General features: G+C 40.0%; 1 long non-coding RNA gene across 1 annotated transcript; it reads left to right on the top strand.

The window, feature by feature from the left end:
* The first annotated feature begins 270 nt into the window (after window positions 1-270).
* On the top strand, window positions 271-10,034 carry LOC125960424 (uncharacterized). The gene is made up of 3 exons (XR_007470076.1): window positions 271-327; window positions 8,397-8,458; window positions 9,987-10,034. It is a non-coding gene; the product is annotated as an uncharacterized LOC125960424 (long non-coding RNA).
* The last annotated feature ends 6,768 nt before the right edge of the window (window positions 10,035-16,802 follow it).

Below are 16,802 nucleotides of genomic sequence, written 5' to 3'. Positions count from 1 at the left end.
GCGGGAACTGGGGTGGGCATGGACCCGGGGCTGAGGCTCGGACCTGGGACTGAGGCGGGGACCCGGGGCTGAGGCCCGCCCCCTCTCCCTTCCGCCTCAGTGGCCACGCCCAGGGCGGAAGTGGCCGCCGTACTACGCGGTGATCATGGCGAGCGCAGCCGCGGCAGAAGCACCATGGCGTCATCCGTCCCATCAGTTTAGCATCCCCCAAGGCATCTGACCGCCTACTTACACAGAAACTAATTGCCGCTCAAGTCCTTTGGGGGTTTTGGGAGAGGAAGAGAACCGCAGCGCAGGATTTTCATTTGGGGAAAATTAAATAGCCTGGTAAGAGTTTTTACGTTTGGATCTTATAGATGAGGAGTACCTACGAAAGGTACTGATACAGATGCGTTGTGTGTTGCCCCAAGACATGATGATCGAAGCGACTTTTTCACCTCATTCTATGATAAGTTGAGATTACAGTGAGAAGTAAAAGATGTAAGAGCTGTCGAACAGGCATTTGTAATAAGTTATCAGGCTGTGTTTTCATGGGATAGAGATTGATATTTTGTTTGCCAGATGAGCACTGCAGACTTTTCCAGAAGACTTGGACTTAAGAGATGACATTCTGCTTAAAACTTTAGATGCAAGATACATAAGAAATCTTAACGTTGCAGGGTAACTGATGAAATTTTACATCTAGTACTAAACATTGACAACTTCAGGTTAACCCTGAGATCTATCAAACTGTGGGCTAAATGCCACATCTATTCCAATATATTAGGTTTCCTCTGTGGTGTTTCCTGGGCTATGCTAGTAGCAAGAATTTGCCAGCTTTATCCAAATGCAATAGCATCAACTCCTGCACATAAATTTTTCTTGGTATTTTCTAAATGGGAATGGCAAAAGCCAGTCCTATTGAAACAACCTGAAGAATGCAATCTTAATTTGCCTGTATGGGACCCAAGGGTTAGTGTATTATTTTTTCCCCTAGAAATTCACACTGTGCAATAACAAATAAAAATCATCTGCAGGGCTTCCCTGGTGGCGCAGTGGTTGGGAGTCTGCCTGCCAATGCAGGGGACACGGGTTCGAGCCCTGGTCCGGGAGGATCCCACATGCAGTGGAGCAACTAAGTCTGTGCGCCACAACTACTGAGCCTGCACGCTAGAGCCTGTGCGCCACAACTACTGAATCCCGTGTACCTAGAGCCCGTGCTCCGCAACGAGAAGCCACCACAATAAGAAGCCCACGCACCGCAACAAAGAGTAGTCCCTGCTCGCCGCAATTAGAGAAAGCCCACATGCAGCAATGAAGACCCAACACAGCCAAAAATATACATAAATAAATAAATAAATAATTTTTAAAAAAATCATCTGCAAAACCTTCAGGGAGACTTCCCATCCTGTTACCTATGAGTGGACATTACACTTTCTTTCAGTCTCAACTATAATTGCCCTCTGAAGTGAGAAGTGTAATTATGTACCCTGTGAACTACATTTAATTGTACATAATTTGTAATATCAAGGTCACTAACTTTTTAATTCAGTCTATACAGAACTACCTTGTAAGTAAAAGTTGCGTGGGCATTTGTGCTTAAAAAATAATTATAAAAAGATACTTAAAAAAAAAAAATCCAGCCAGAATCAAGATGCAGTTCTCAGACTCCCCTGGTGGCGCAATGGTTAAGAATCTGCCTGCCAATGCAGGGGACATGGGTTTGCGCCCTAGGCCAGGAAGAGCCCATATGCCGCGGAGCAACTAAGCCTGTGCACCACAACTACTGAGCCCACGTGCCACAACTACTGAAGCCTGTGCGCCTAGAGCCCATGCTCCACAACAAGAGAAGCCACCGCAATGAGAAGCCCGTGCACCTCAACGAAGAGTAGCCCCCGCTCGCCACAACTAGGGAAAGCCCACACACAGCAATGAAGACCCAACACAGCCACAAATAAAAATTAATTAATTAATTAATTATTTTAAAAAGAGATGCAGTTCTCCCCATCCTTCAAGTAGTCCTCTTGAAGGCCTCCTCATTGGCTTTGTCATCCTGGTAAAGCAAGGGCTGGGAAGGACAGCCCTCCCCTCAAGGCCAAGGATCACTGTTAGTTTGCAACCTCAGGAATTTGGTTGGTTACCTGGGTGAAATTTAAAATTGGCCCCCCTACCCAGAGGAGAGACCAATGAAACAGGCAGACCACTCCAGATTGGTAGGTGGCAGGTGTAATCAGCAAGGGAGATTACTCAGGAGGCTTGTCTTGGGACCACAAGATGAGTAGGTCTCTGCACCTGCTGGCGGGAATCTTAAAAATGTATATAGAGGCCTTAATTATGTTCAGTCATGTATGTACCATCCAGATGGTCTCAACAATATCTTACCCCTCAAGGCTGTGTCCTTGAAATAGCTCCTAGTGTGGAAATGGTGGGTGAAATGTACATTCCAAAGACAGGGGAGAGGGCTGGGAGCCTCCAATTGCCCGCATCCAACTGGCAGGTCAACCTTGACAATCGTGACGTCTTTATTCCCTCGCCATCATCTTATACGGACAGGGAAGTGGGACAGTGGGCTGGCGTCACGCCTGGTAGTAATCGGACTGTTCTAATAGAGTGCACTAAACATCGTTAAGGAAGGGGAGTACTAGGGTCACTTGAAGCCATCATGTCAGGGAGGTTTGGAACAGGAAATTGGGCTGGGTCTTAAAGGATGAATGAAATTTGCCAGGCTGGCAGGACTGAGGAGAAAGATTTCCTAACAAATACAACAGTGTGTCCAAATCGCAGAGAAGTGAAATGGCTGATGGTTCACTGTGCGAAGTCTGATTTGAGAGCAGACGGAGATCAACAGAGACTGTCTCGTGGCACCATCCTGAGAAGTCTAGGTTTTATCCTCTCTTCTGCAGGGACCCGATGAAATGTTCAGTAGGGAAGCAACTTCCCAGATTTGTGTTTTAGAAAGATCATTTAACATTTGTGTAGAGAATGGGTTGGCGGGAGTGGGGTGGGGAGAGTGCACAATGAGAGATTAATTGGTAGACTTTGGAATGGTCTAGACAGGAAATAGCGTGCGCCTGAACTAAAGCAGTACCGGTGTAGTGGGAGAAGAGGACAAGTAGGAAATGGAATCAACAGAACATAGTGAATGAATCTAAGGAGTGGGAAGGAGAGAGGAGCTGAGTTTCCTAGTTTCCTGACTGGGGTGCTGGACTGGACAGTGGACAGAGTAAACATAATGAAATGATATGTCTTTCAAGGTAGAAATGCTCAAACACGAATACACCAGAAAACATAATGAAGTAGTCCTATGTTTGCACTTATCTACAACAAATGTTTAGATTTAAAACACACTTTTGTTTCTATTTGACATCTTGAAATAAAGGCTAGACAACTCTATTCCTATATACTTTAAATCACTTTGAATGTGCAATAGCTACAAACACTAGGCCATCTTCTGGGCAATGATACGCTGTTCCAAGTTGGGAGATAGCTCAGTAATATTATGTCATGCTTGATAATGTTCTCACCAAAATGTGACATAATTTCCCTTCCACTTACATCGTAGTTGCATTCTTAGAAAATTCTGTATATGTTTACATGGTAAAAATTTACTGTATGTTCATAGGTAAAATGGTGTTACATTCCAGGCTTAGAAAGTTGTAAACAGCATTTTTCACTTACATGGGTGCCTATTGGGAACATCTGAAGTTGTACAGAATACAGGACCATTCTTTATGTGAGACTGTTCTGGTATTACAAAATCTTGAGTGTCTCTGCCTCTCCATATGCTGTGGTGACACTTAAGCCACTGAAGAACCTAAATCATTGGGACAATTCAAAATATTCCCAACAAATTTCCTAAACATTCCCCAGGGAATGTATCACTCTGACCCCACTGAGAACTAGTATGCTTGGGGAATGTTCCAGAGAGAACACCACAGCATCTTCTTTCTCAGCATCTGTGGGCACCATTTCAGCCCAGAAATTAAAAATCAACTACCTGTAAAGGGAACTTTGATCCTGATAATTGAGAAATTTTCGTAGGTTTGACTCAAACTGTACAAGACACACTCATGTTTAATCAGAAAGTATGAGAAGGAAAAAACCAATATCTTATCCATTCTTTAGTTTTTAGAAGAAGTCTCATCTCTGTCTCTGAGTGTTGGTGGGACCTTAGGCAATTCATGAACTGTAACAGGACCTGCTAGTCCAGGGGGAGAGTTAGGGGCGAGATATGGAGAATGACCCTGGCTTTACTTTATGGCTGCCCTTACCCACTGGTTTGTTTAATCCAGCGGCGTGTTGGAGTCAGCTTGCGCCGGCTTTTGAGAGCCAATCTAAACTTTGTGGAATTTGTGAGCTGGTTGACAATATATTAGAAACTTGAAATTGACCATGACGATAGTATTTAAATCATGGAAATTGGAAGACACTACAAATCAGTCCTCTCCCCACCACCCGGAGCCAGTGGTTAAGCATTTACCAGCACCCCACTGATTGAAGTTCTCCTCTATCCTGTAGGAAACAGAAAGGTTGTCCCTGGGAAGGCATGATACAAAAGCCCATCCTCTACATCCCAGCTGGTCTCACAGGCTGCTCGTTATAACTTTAGTGCTTGGTGGTAATGCTTATGTGTTAGTTGTGGACACCTCAGTGCTGTTTCTCTGAAGCATCTGTACAAGGGTCTGTGCTGAGCACTGATATAAGCAGCTAAAATGACTCGCCCCAAACAGACACCTTTGGGAGATGCTAGCACTTCAGTCTGGCAAGGAGTGCATTCCAGCCCTCCCCTAATCCTCTTACAGCAGCTAAGTTTTACTCAAAGCTTCAGCTTGGGTATAAAAGCAGACTCACTCCTTCACTCAGTTGGCTGCCCCTGCAAGACCAAGCTTGGGGAAAAGCCACAATTGCCTCCAAAGCAACTTGAAACGGGCAAATCCCTGAGCTTCAGTTTCTGGGCCAAAAAGAGTTAAGAGTTTTGTCAGCCCCGAGTCACTAGAGGCTTCAGAAGTCCGTCAAATCTGCCGACTCAACACTTTTTGCTTTAAATAGGAAAGATGCCAACTGAAGTTGAATGACATGAATGACAAAAGAGATTTCCAGGGAGTGGAAAAACTAAGGAGAGTGTCCGGAAAAAGAATATGTAGGGATAGTAATTATTCCTACTTCAAACAATCTAACAGCGCTTTTACTAGCTATTCTGCCTCCTTTCTCCACCCTGTCCTCTGAGCTAAGTATTATTTTGTCTATTTTACAGGTGGCAAAATTAGATTGGTCAGATAAATAAGCTAGTTCCAGGACACTTGGAGAAATCAGAACTAAAATTCTGGTCTTCCAAGATCTTCCTCTCAATCACTCTGACTCTAGATACGTGTTCCCTATTTGGTAACATGAAGACAACAGAACTAAAATATCCCTTGAACCTCATCCATGCTTAGGCTTTCATGTACATGAACTGCTTTTAAAATAGTTGAAAATAGTCAAACATCCATTTAGTTCAATTGAATTCTAGTACATCTTTTAAAAATCAATATAAGCTACAATAACTCATATGTTATTTGATCCTTATTTTTTTCCTCTTTTCCTTTTTTAAAGCAACTCTATTGAGATATAAAACATGCAATAAGCACAGTAAGTGTACAATGTGATAAATTTTACATACGTATAAATCCATGAAACCATTATCACATTCAAGGTAATGATACTTCTATCAGTCCCAAATTTCCTCATGCCTTTTCTAATTCCTCTCACTTACTCATCCCACCTACCCTCTCAGGCAACACCTGATCTGCTCTGTCAATATAGATAAGTTTTCATGTTCAAAGTTTTATCAAAATGGACTCGTACAATATGTACTCAATATCTGGACTCTTTCATAGAAATTTTGGGATGTATCCATGTTGTATAGATCATTAGTTCCTTCCATTTTATTTTTAAGTAACATTCCATTGTAGGAATATGCCACGATTTGTTTATCCATTCACCTATTGAAGGACATTTGGCTCTTTTCCAGTTTGGGGTTTTTACAAATAAAACTGCTGTGAACATGCATGTAAAAGTTCTTTGTATGGACATATGATTTCTTTTCTCTTAGGTTAATACCTTAGAGTGGAATGGCTGGGTCATATGTAAGTGTATGTTGAATTTTTAAGAAAGTTAAACTGCCAAACTTTTCCAAAGTGGCTTTACCATTTGACATTCCCAACAGCATAGTTTGAAAGTTCTAGCTGCTCCACATCCTGGTCAACACTTAATATGCCAATCTTTTTAATTTAGCCAACTAATAGGTGTGTAGTGGAATCTCATTGTGGTTTTAATTTGCATTTTCCTGATACATAGTGATATTAAGGATCTGTTCATGTATTTAGTTGCCATGCATGTAGTTTCTTTGGTTAAGTCTGTTTAATTTTGTTGCCCATTTTTAACTGTGTTATTTTCATGTTATTGAGTCTTGAGAGTTTTCTGCATATTGTGGATACAGTGCTTTAGCAGTTATATGCTTTGCAAATATTTTCTCCCAGCTTGTGGCTTGTCTTCTCATTCTTTTCTCCTTTGGAGAGGAGAAGTTTTTTAATTTTGATGAGGTTGAATTTATTAATATTTATTTTATACATCATATTTTTTGTGTCATAGCTAATACATCTTTATCTAGCCTAGTGTCACAAAGATTTTTACTTTTGCTTTCTTCTGGATGTCTTATCGTTTTAGATTTTACATTTAAGTCTCTGATCCATTTTGAGATTTTGAGTTAACTTTTGTATATGGTATAAGGTTTGAACTGGTTTGTTCTGGTTGTTTTGCATATAGATACCCAGTTATTCCAGCACTATTGTTGAAAAGACTATCCTTTCTCCACTAAATTCTCTCTGCACCTTTGTCAAAAATCAATTGTCCATATATGTGAGAGTCTGTTTCTGGACCTTTCTGGTTCATTGATCTTTTTTTTCTATCTTTACACTATTACCATAGTTTATTGATTACTGTAGCTTTATAAGTCTTGAAATTAGGTGATATTAGCCTTCTAATTTTGTTTTTCTTTTTCAAAGTTATTTTGGCTCTTCTAGGTCCTTTGTATTTCCATGTGAATTTTAGAGTCAGTTTGTCAATATCACACACACACAGCCTGCTAGGGTTTTGATTGGGTTTGTATTGATTCTATAGATCTCTTTGGAGAGAACTGACAACTGTATTTCTATATATGTGCAACAAACATTCAAAATTTTAATATTAAAAATAATATCACTTACAATAGCATCAAAAATATGAAACACTTAAGAATAATTATGATAGAAGATGTGAAAGACCTGCTCACTGAAGAATACAAGACATTGCTGAGAGAATCACAGACCTAAATAACCTGGACAATATAACTTGTTCATAAGTCAGAAGACTCAATATTGGAATGATTTCTTCTTCCCTTTAATAATAGAAACTATTGTACTTTCACTTCTCTTGGAGGTAGATGTGGCCATTTGACTATGTTCTGCCTGAAAGAATCTGAGCAGAAGAAGTATGTGTAACCTCTGGGTCATATCTTTTTTGCTTTCTGTTTTTCCCTTCCAGGGGGCTAGGGAGGATGGAGACAGCACTCAAGAACAGTGCCTCTTCAAGGCTAGTCCCCTGACCAGCAACATCAGTATCACTTGGGAGCTTTTTAGAAATGCAGATTCTCAGTCCCCACCCCAGACATACTGAATCAGAAACCCTGGTCTTGGGGTCCAGCATTCTGTGTTTTAAAAAGCCCTCCAGGTCTGACACAGGCTAACGTTTGAAAACTGCTGCCCTCGGGAATGCAAAGCATCAAGTAGGACCTAGTTGGCTGATATCCTCACTGAGCAGAGTTGCCTACTCTCCCTGGACCACCAGCTTACCTTCACCCTCTTATATGATGGAGAAATAAACTTCTCTTGCTTGAGACTTTTATATATATATTTTTGCTCTTCTGAAATTTTTTTATTGGAGTACAGTTGATGTAGACTTTTGTGATTTTTGTCTATTTGTTATACCATCCCTAACTATGCCCCCTTCTTTCCTCCATGTGGTATTATCCTGTCCTTGTATCAGGGAAGATTCTCTTTTAGGATATTCTGTTTACCTCAATGATATCAAGAGCATCACTTCATGTCAAGGATTGTATAGGATTGTACACCGAAGGGTACATCATAATAATAGGTAGTACCTTTCCTATATAAATTTTGACACTTTGAAAAGTTGGATAAATAATAAAGTTACATAAAAATGCTATAGTCAAAGAGATATAAATTATCATATACAAGTCAGTCTTAAAAATTAAAATATGAAACATGCCATTTCCCTTTTTGCATAATTTCTCTTCTTTTTCTCTAACTTTGAAGAGGAACTAAGAGGATTTTCCTTTCCCTTCAAAGTATTAACTTTTTCAATCCACTCCTATCATGTAGGTACTTTAGTGATCAATAGCAGCAAGAATTACCCTGAAGACTTGTGCAAACGAATTGAGAAGGTATGAATAGCCCTAGTTGCTGCAAGGAAAAGAAAAATACTTTAAATAATATTCACACTTGACTGTCCTAATCAAATCCTCAAGCAGGAAAAAAGAGAAAGAAATATGATGTAGAAAAAAATTCGTATTATTTTAATCATTTAGGTAGACAGAGAGAAACTTTTAATCATACATATGTATATGTGTGTGTAGATAGATATCATAGATAGATAGATACTTCCCAAAATATAGTGAAATACAGCCTAACTGTATTTCGTCAACTCTTGATGAAAATTTTTCAATGATTCATCATGAAGCCCTTCTTATGACTTGAATGAGCCTGTCAAAAACTTGAATACTTCCTAGTGACAGGAGATTCAAGTGTTCACAGCTCATTCAATAATCCACTTATTTGTTGAGCACCTACTCTGTACCAGGCAGCCTCTTCAATTTTTGAACAGCTATAATTGTTTAAAAGTTCTAACTCATGTCAAGATGAAATCCTCCTGTAAAGAGCTTCAACACCTCTTAAAGAGCTTCAACACAAAGTGTTTCTCCGTTGCAGAAACACAGTGTACTGGGAGTTGGGGACAGTGACACAACTGCCTCTAGGGACCTCACAGTGTCATGCGAGCAGGGGTAGGACATCTGACGGTGGAATAATAAATGCCGGTACACAGACATACAAAGTGCTCTCCGAGAAACTGGATGCAGAAGCCACTACCTCTGCTCTGCTAAGGGAGTGGTCAGAGAAGGCTTCAAAGAGAGCATGGTATTAGAGAAAGGGTGAAAAGGACTCAAAAGAAAAAGAACATTCCAGGTCCAAGGAATAGTATAAATACAAGCATGGAAGCCTAAAAGAGCACAACATATTTGGAAACTTCAAGTGGCTCCGTATGTCCCGAATAAAAGGTTGTGGAGCAGAAGATAAGACTGACAGAAGTCTGTTAGAGGCAAATTAGGAAAACACTTGTTCTTCGTGACAAGGAGTTTGAACTCCAGGCTATGGGGAATCAGTAAAGAATGTTAAATGAGGAAGTGACATGATTGACCTTCTTTCTTTAAGTTTTATTAATCAGCTTTGTTTTAAGCAGATGTGGTGTATAATTCCCTAGAATTTTTTTTTTAATTTTTATTTTATATTAGAGTATAGTTGATTTACAACGCTGTGTTACTTCCAGGTGCACAGCAAAGTGACTAAGTTATACATAGACATATATCTATCCTTTTTCAAATTCTTTTCTTATTTAGGTTATTACAGAATATTGAGCAGAGTTCCCTGTGCTATACAGTAGGTCCTTGTTGGTTATCTGTTTTATACATAGTAGTGTGTATATGTCAATCCCAAACTCCCAATTTATCCCTCCATCCCTTTTCCCTTTGGTAACCATAAGTTTATTTTCTGATTTGAAAAATTACTCTGACTGAAGTTGAGGATGAACCAGAGAAAGGAGAAAACATAAGAAAGAATAGAGAGGAGACCTGTAAATGGTTTGTTTCTTCCCCTTTCCCTCTCCTACCTTCTCTCTGTTCCTTCCTTCTGAAATAGGAAATATGTCTAAACAAAGGTGATACGTGTGAGGAAGAGATGAACCAACAGATTTCAGAGGTAAGGAAGTAAAATCATCATCAGTACTTTTTGACCAGTCCAATATGGGAGGGAGAAGGCTCTAAGTCTGCCCCCTGGGGCATCACAGAATTCTTCCCTATGATAAATCTTCAGTCATTTGAGAATAATTATCACATTCTTTCCCTCACCACTCAAAAAAGCACTCCTCTTCGAACTAAGAACAATAAAATGCCATTCCCCATCCTACTGTCCTCCAGTGCTTTGATTAGGTAAAGAGGGTGCCTTATCTAAAATTCCTCAACTCAACAATATACCCAAACTCAGTAAGTAGATAAATGCATTCTTCTTCAGCCTATAGGTATTTACACCAGCCAAAACATCCCCCTCGCTGTTCAGCTGTCAAGAAAATATATTAATGCTTCTAAATCAAGAACAAAAATAAAATCACTCAGAAATGTTTAACATTTCATATTTTTGGCACTTAAAATATTCCTCTATTGGTGCTATCCTGAGCATATGACTTGCAAAGTGAAGTAGCCATAAATCAGGCTACTCTAATACCGCTCCTCGCAGACATTTGTCAGGAAAAATAATTAACATACTGGCTAAGAGAACACTAATAAAGCAGTGTATTGCATTTCATTTGGTCCTTATTCGACAACAGCAAAGAGTTCCAAAGCAAAAGACAAAGAAAATTAGAATGATCATTATCCTATACCCTGTCCTATTGATGAAGCACATTCTTGATGCTGGCAAAACTCCTGGACCTGATCTTTATTTTTTAACCTACTGATTCTTTTCCATCAGTGACAGACTTGTTCTGCCACAAGAGATGGGTTTCCAACTTGGCCTGAGGGAGGCATGTGGGTTAGAAACAATATTGTCATTGGCCTACTTTTGGCAAGATTGGTGGAAAATCAAACAACTGTTATGTTTTGGAGTTGTGGGCTAATAGTGCCCTCTGTTTTCCATTTTAGCTCCCATCAACAGAATTACCAGATGGCTAAGAAGCCACTATAATAGAGGTAATGTTCCAATATAGTGGGAAAAGACCAACCTAATAAACACGCTAACATTTATCTAGTCACTTAAAATAGCAATCTAAATGTTTAAACATAAATTTTGTTAAAAGAATACATAGCAGAAACTCTTGAAGCCTCACTCCTTTCACCAGAATACTTGGTCTTTTTAGAGCAATATATTCATTGCAGATGCCAGCACTCTCAAAATATCTCATCCATCCTCCAAAATGCCAAACCTTATAACCCAGTGGACCACAATCACCTGCAAGATTTGTAAGACTCTTCCTAAACCCCCCAGAGATTCTGAGTCAGTGGGTCTATGATACAGCATAAGAATCTGTAATTTTAAAGAATTTTTCCAGATGACAGGGGAACCATTTAGAGAAGTGTGAGGTCTACCTCTGGAAGAAATTTTTAAATAAGGGTGTTGGACAGGGAAGCAATCATTTGGGTGGATTTTCAGTTTACATATATCCTCTCCTCCCACCCACAGGTTTCTTCATGCCTCCTAGTGGATGGAAGGTGAAGTACTCAGGGTGGATGTGATCCCTTGGTTGAGAACCAATGCTCTTTGGAATAAAGAATCATGGAACAAGTGTGAACATGTAAAACTAGTAGGATTCAATTATAGAACCACTGTTTTCTTCAACACCCTCAATTTTGGTTCATTCTATGGGGTTAATGCTTCCTCTGCTCCCGAAAGAAATTCTGGGAAGATGGAATTAGTTTTTCCAGGCATTCTCAGATAAGAAAGTCGTTTTGTCTGAAAAAGAGTCTCATAATTGAAAGTCAAAATTACAGAATTTAAAGCTAAAATTTCCCTCCTCCCCCTGTTCGGACCTGCACTCCCAATGGCGACCCACACATTCAACCTTTTCTCAATTTCCCCTCTTGCTTCTCCCTTTCCTCCATCTCATTCAGTCAGCTTCCTCTCCCCTACGCAAGATTGAAGGTGGAACTGGGGTCAGGAGAGGGAAGGGAGAAGAGGTAAGGACACAGAGAGGAGGTCTTGCCTGACTAAAACCGATGCAATCTGCCACTGGCTCCCTCTGGCTGGCTACTGTGTAAAGCTGGCTCACTCATGAGGTGCATGAGTGTTCTTTGTGGAGCTCCTGCCCTCACTGAGACCTCTCACGCACAGAACTAGGAAAGTCGCTTTGCTCTGGCTCCTGGCTCACAGGTCCTGCAGCAGCTCCTGACTTCCTGCCGCCTTTCTCGATGAGCTCTCTTGCCCTACCCGCCCCAAGTGCTTGGGCAGGATTCAAGGCAGTCCAAGACCAGCTTGCTTTCTCACAGGTGGCCCACATTTGATCCATGGAAAAGACTCATGTCATTCTCTGTCCCATCATCCAAGCAGGGAGCTCTAACCAGAGAATCTTGCTTTTAGGTGCTTAAAGCATGTGTCAGACATCGGTCAACTCTGCCCCTCGAACAACAGGAAACCAATGTATTCCTTTGAAGCACATTTTGCTTGACTTAAAGCAAGAAGAAGCCTCTCCTACTTCATCTCCATGAGGAAAGGGGATGAGCAACATACTAAAAACTCTCTCTAAAGAGTCCTCTCTTGTATCTCCAACTAAGTCCTCTCAATCTCTCCAACTTCTTTCCTAGACTGGCGCCAGATGATCTGCAAAATCAGTCCATAACTACCATCTTCTCAAAATGTGTCTAAGTGAGGCTGCACCTCACTTGGCATGCAGTGCTTCTATTGTCTTGCGGCCTCAGGGATTTAAAGAGTTCCCTTTTACATTCGGGTGGCTAAAATCCTAGTCTTTTAGGCTGCCAAACTGAGAAGGGCAATGAATTTCCATTAGAGGATCTGAACATGCCCTGCATTCACTTGGCCCTTTGACATTTGAAATCTGGGCAGACTGGCAGGTCCCGTTTGCCAAGGAGCAATTACTTCTGTAGTAATTAGGTCTGAAATCATGTTGCCTCTTTGAATCAAAAGCAGTTATCTGCACGATATAACATTCAACCAGTGCAGACACAGAAGAGAAAATAAACAGCCAATGTTTCTTCCACCAGATGCAGCACTGAATTTCACACAGATAAAGATTCTGAGAGTATTAAACATTACAAGACTATAATCATAAAAATACCAAAGACTTTTTTTTTTTAATTTCTCTTTGGCTGTGTTGGGTCTTTATTGCTGCACTCAGGCTTTCTCTAGTTGCGGCGAGCAGGGGCTACTCTTTGCTGCAGTGCGCAGGCTTCTCCTTGCAGTGGCTTCTCTTGTTGCGGAGCATGGATTGTAGGCGCACAGGCTTCAGTAGTTGTGGCTCGCGGGCTCTAGAGCACAGACTCAGTAGTTGTGGCGCACGGGCTTAGTTGCTCTGTGGCATGTGGGATCTTCCCCGACCAGGGCTCAAGCCCACGTCCCCTGCATTGGCAGGCGGATTCTTAACCACTGCACCACGAGGGAAGCCCCCAAAGAGATTTATTGACTAAAGCCATATTATTGTTATTTCTACTACAATAGGGAAAGAACAGGGGGGCAAAGTGAGGAAAAAGAAGGAATCTTAAGTGGTAAATGGAAAGCAAAAATTTAGATATATCAAGTACTCTGAAGATCAGCTAGTTTGATTGCTTTGTTTTACATAAAATAATAACAATAATAATAGGCACCCTACTGAGCATTTACTATGCCTTAAGCACATTCTATATGTTATCTCATTTAATCATCACATATATGAAAGACTGTGGTAGATTAGATTATTGTTCTTGGGTGTTCACTCATTCCCATTCTCTGCTATGCAACCTCACAGCACGTTATAGAGGGCAGAGTATATTTCTCTACCCCATTGATGTTGGGCTTGGCCATGTGACTTACTTCGACTAATGGGTTGTTAGCACATGTAACACAGATGTGTTTGTGTAATTTGACTTGTCATCCTGAATTCTTGAGATTGTTGTTGGTTCAAGAGGAATGAAGAAACATATGGAGCAGACCTAAACTCAACCTGAAACCTAGAGCCAAGGTCAACCAACGAGCATCTTCAAGCAGATATGACCCAACAAACTTGCAGGACCATGAGCCAGGAAAATCAATGCTGTGTAAGTTGCTGAGTTCTGGGCAGATTGGGATGTGGCATTATTTTGGCAACAGCTGACTAACATGGAGACTTAGACAAAGAAAAAAAAGTTTTGCCTATGACCACTACCAAAATAGAGTTCAGAATAGTCATATTCCCAGTTTTCTCCCATACTACCAACTTATCTCAATTTAGATACCTTGACTCTAACCTGTGGTCACTGCTGGATGTTAAGAATTTTATTGGGAAAAGAGTTCTATATGAAACTCACAGAAATTCTGAATTACTAAGAGAACTAAAAATTTCCTCCTCCCTTTTTTTGTTTTTGCTTTTGTTTTTGCTGTGCATGAGATAAAGACAAGCAAAAGGACATCTACAGTTTGACTCAAGCAACATATCAGCTTTAGAATGAACAAGAATAAAGCAAATTGGCAAAAGTTTTTCATGCAAAATGAACCATCAAATCCCAGGACTAGAAGCATATAAATCCTTGGCATTAATCAATGGGTATTTATTGAGTGCTCATGCAACGTTAAGCTGAGGGCAAAGATGGCAGTGGGGAGTGGTTGCTTACTGAGTGGTTAAAAATAAAAGTATGAAAGAGAGATCTTCCCTTGAGAAATTTTATCCTCATTAAAAAGTAACTCTTGTGACTTCCTTGTTGGCGCGGTGGTTAAGAATCTGCCTGCCAATGCAGGGGTCATGGGTTCAATCCCTAGTCCAGGAAGATCTCATATGCCGCGGAGCACCTAAGCCTGTGCACCACAACTACTGAGCTTGCGCTCTGGAGCCCGTGAGCCACAACTACTGAAGCCCGTGTGCTCTAGGGCCCGCGTGCCGCAACTACTGAGACCGAGTGCTGCAACTACTGAAGTCTTTGTGCCTAGAGCCCGTGCTCTGCAATAAGAGAAGCCACCTCAATGAGAAGCCCATGCACCTCAATGAAGAGTAGCCCCCAATCGCCACAACTAGAGAAAGCCTGCGCGCAGCAACGAAGACCCAACATGGCCAAAAATAATAAATAAAAATTTTTTAAAAAAGTAACTCTCATAGGTTCAAATCATTGCTTCAAATCCCAAAACAAAACAACAACAACAACAAAAAACCCAAAACATTCAGAACTGCATGGAAAGTCTTAATTCGCTTCAAAAATAAATTCCAAATTTGCTAACAAACAAAAACATCTACCCCACCCTCAAATAAAACCTACAGCAAACATCAACACAATAGTGAAACTTTTAGAGCATTAACTTTAAAATTAGAAAAAAGGCAAAAGCCTGATATCACCATTTCTATTCACATTATACAGGATATCTGAACCAGTAAAATAAGAAAAAGAAAATAAGTCAAAAACATGAGAACTAAACAGGAAAAGTCAACAGCCATCATTTTATGCTTGTATACATAGAAAACTCAAAAAAAAATTATATAGGTAAAGTGTTAGAACTATTAAGACTTTTTTTTTTTTTTTGCGGTACGCGGGCCTCTCACTGTTGTGGCCTCTCCCGTTGCAGGGCACAGGCTCCAGACGCGCAGGCTCCGCGGCCATGGCTCACTGGCCCAGCCGCTCCGCGGCATGTGGGATCCTCCTGGACCAGGGCACGAACCCGTGTCCCCTGCATCGGCAGGCAGACTCTCCACCACTGCACCACCAGGGAAGCCCACTATTAAGACATTTTAACAAGGTAGCTAGATATAAGATTATTAGTTTTAAAATCCATATTAAAAAGTTGATTGTACATTTACACACCAGGAACATTTACAATACACAACTTTTAAAAATACCCCCCTTAAAAATCAAAAATTAAGAAAAGAGTTGTATAAATAAATTTCACAAAATCTTTGCAAGATCTCCAAGAAGAAAAATATATTACTTCACTGGAGGGCATGAAAGATGACTTAAATAAATGAGAGACATACCATGTTCATGGATTACATGAACATGTATGTATTCTAACCATATCAGTTATCCCTAACATGTTCTGTATATTCAATTTAATTCTAATCACAGTTCAGTAGGTTTTATGGAACACTAAAAGCTAATTTTTTAATCATATGTAGATTAATGGGTAAATAGAGAGATGGACAGTTATGTGACAAAGCAATATGGCAAAAGGTTAATTATAGAATCTAAGTAGTGGGTTCATGGGTGTTTGTTTGCTATAAAATTCTTTCAACTTCTTTTCATTCTTGGAACTTTTCATAATAAAATGTTGGGGGAAAATCATATGGAAATGTCAACAGCTCAGAATAGCCCAGACACTCCTGAAAAGGAAGAGCCAGATGCTTTACCACACAGGAAAATTTTGAATAAAAATTATAATAATTAAGAGAGTGTGGCATTGGTATGGGAACAGAAAAACAAATCAATGGACTATAATAGAAATCAGGCATTTATGAAAACCTGATTTATTTCAGATCTGACATTATAGATCACTGGGGAAAGGGTGGATCATTCATTAAATGGTTCCAGGAAAACTGGTATGCAAATAAAAAATAATTAAAATGTTAACAACAAAACTTTAAAACTCAGGAAAAAAATCAAGAGAATATCTTTTAAATATCTTTAAATTAATCAAGGCACAAAAAAGTATATAATAAAACCTTTTGCAAAAAGAGTTTAAAACAGAGAAGATTAAGATATATAGATATATATTAGGGTTACTAAAAGGATAAGGAAAACATTATTAAAATTTATGGAGTGTTTTTCTTCTCATGCCAATAACACTCTTGCAAAC

Source organism: Orcinus orca, chromosome 11 (assembly GCF_937001465.1).
Source record: "Orcinus orca chromosome 11, mOrcOrc1.1, whole genome shotgun sequence".
Taxonomy (NCBI): Eukaryota; Metazoa; Chordata; class Mammalia; order Artiodactyla; family Delphinidae; genus Orcinus; species Orcinus orca.
The sequence above is the reverse complement of the archived record's forward strand: the minus strand, read 5'-3'. Positions and strand labels throughout refer to the sequence as shown.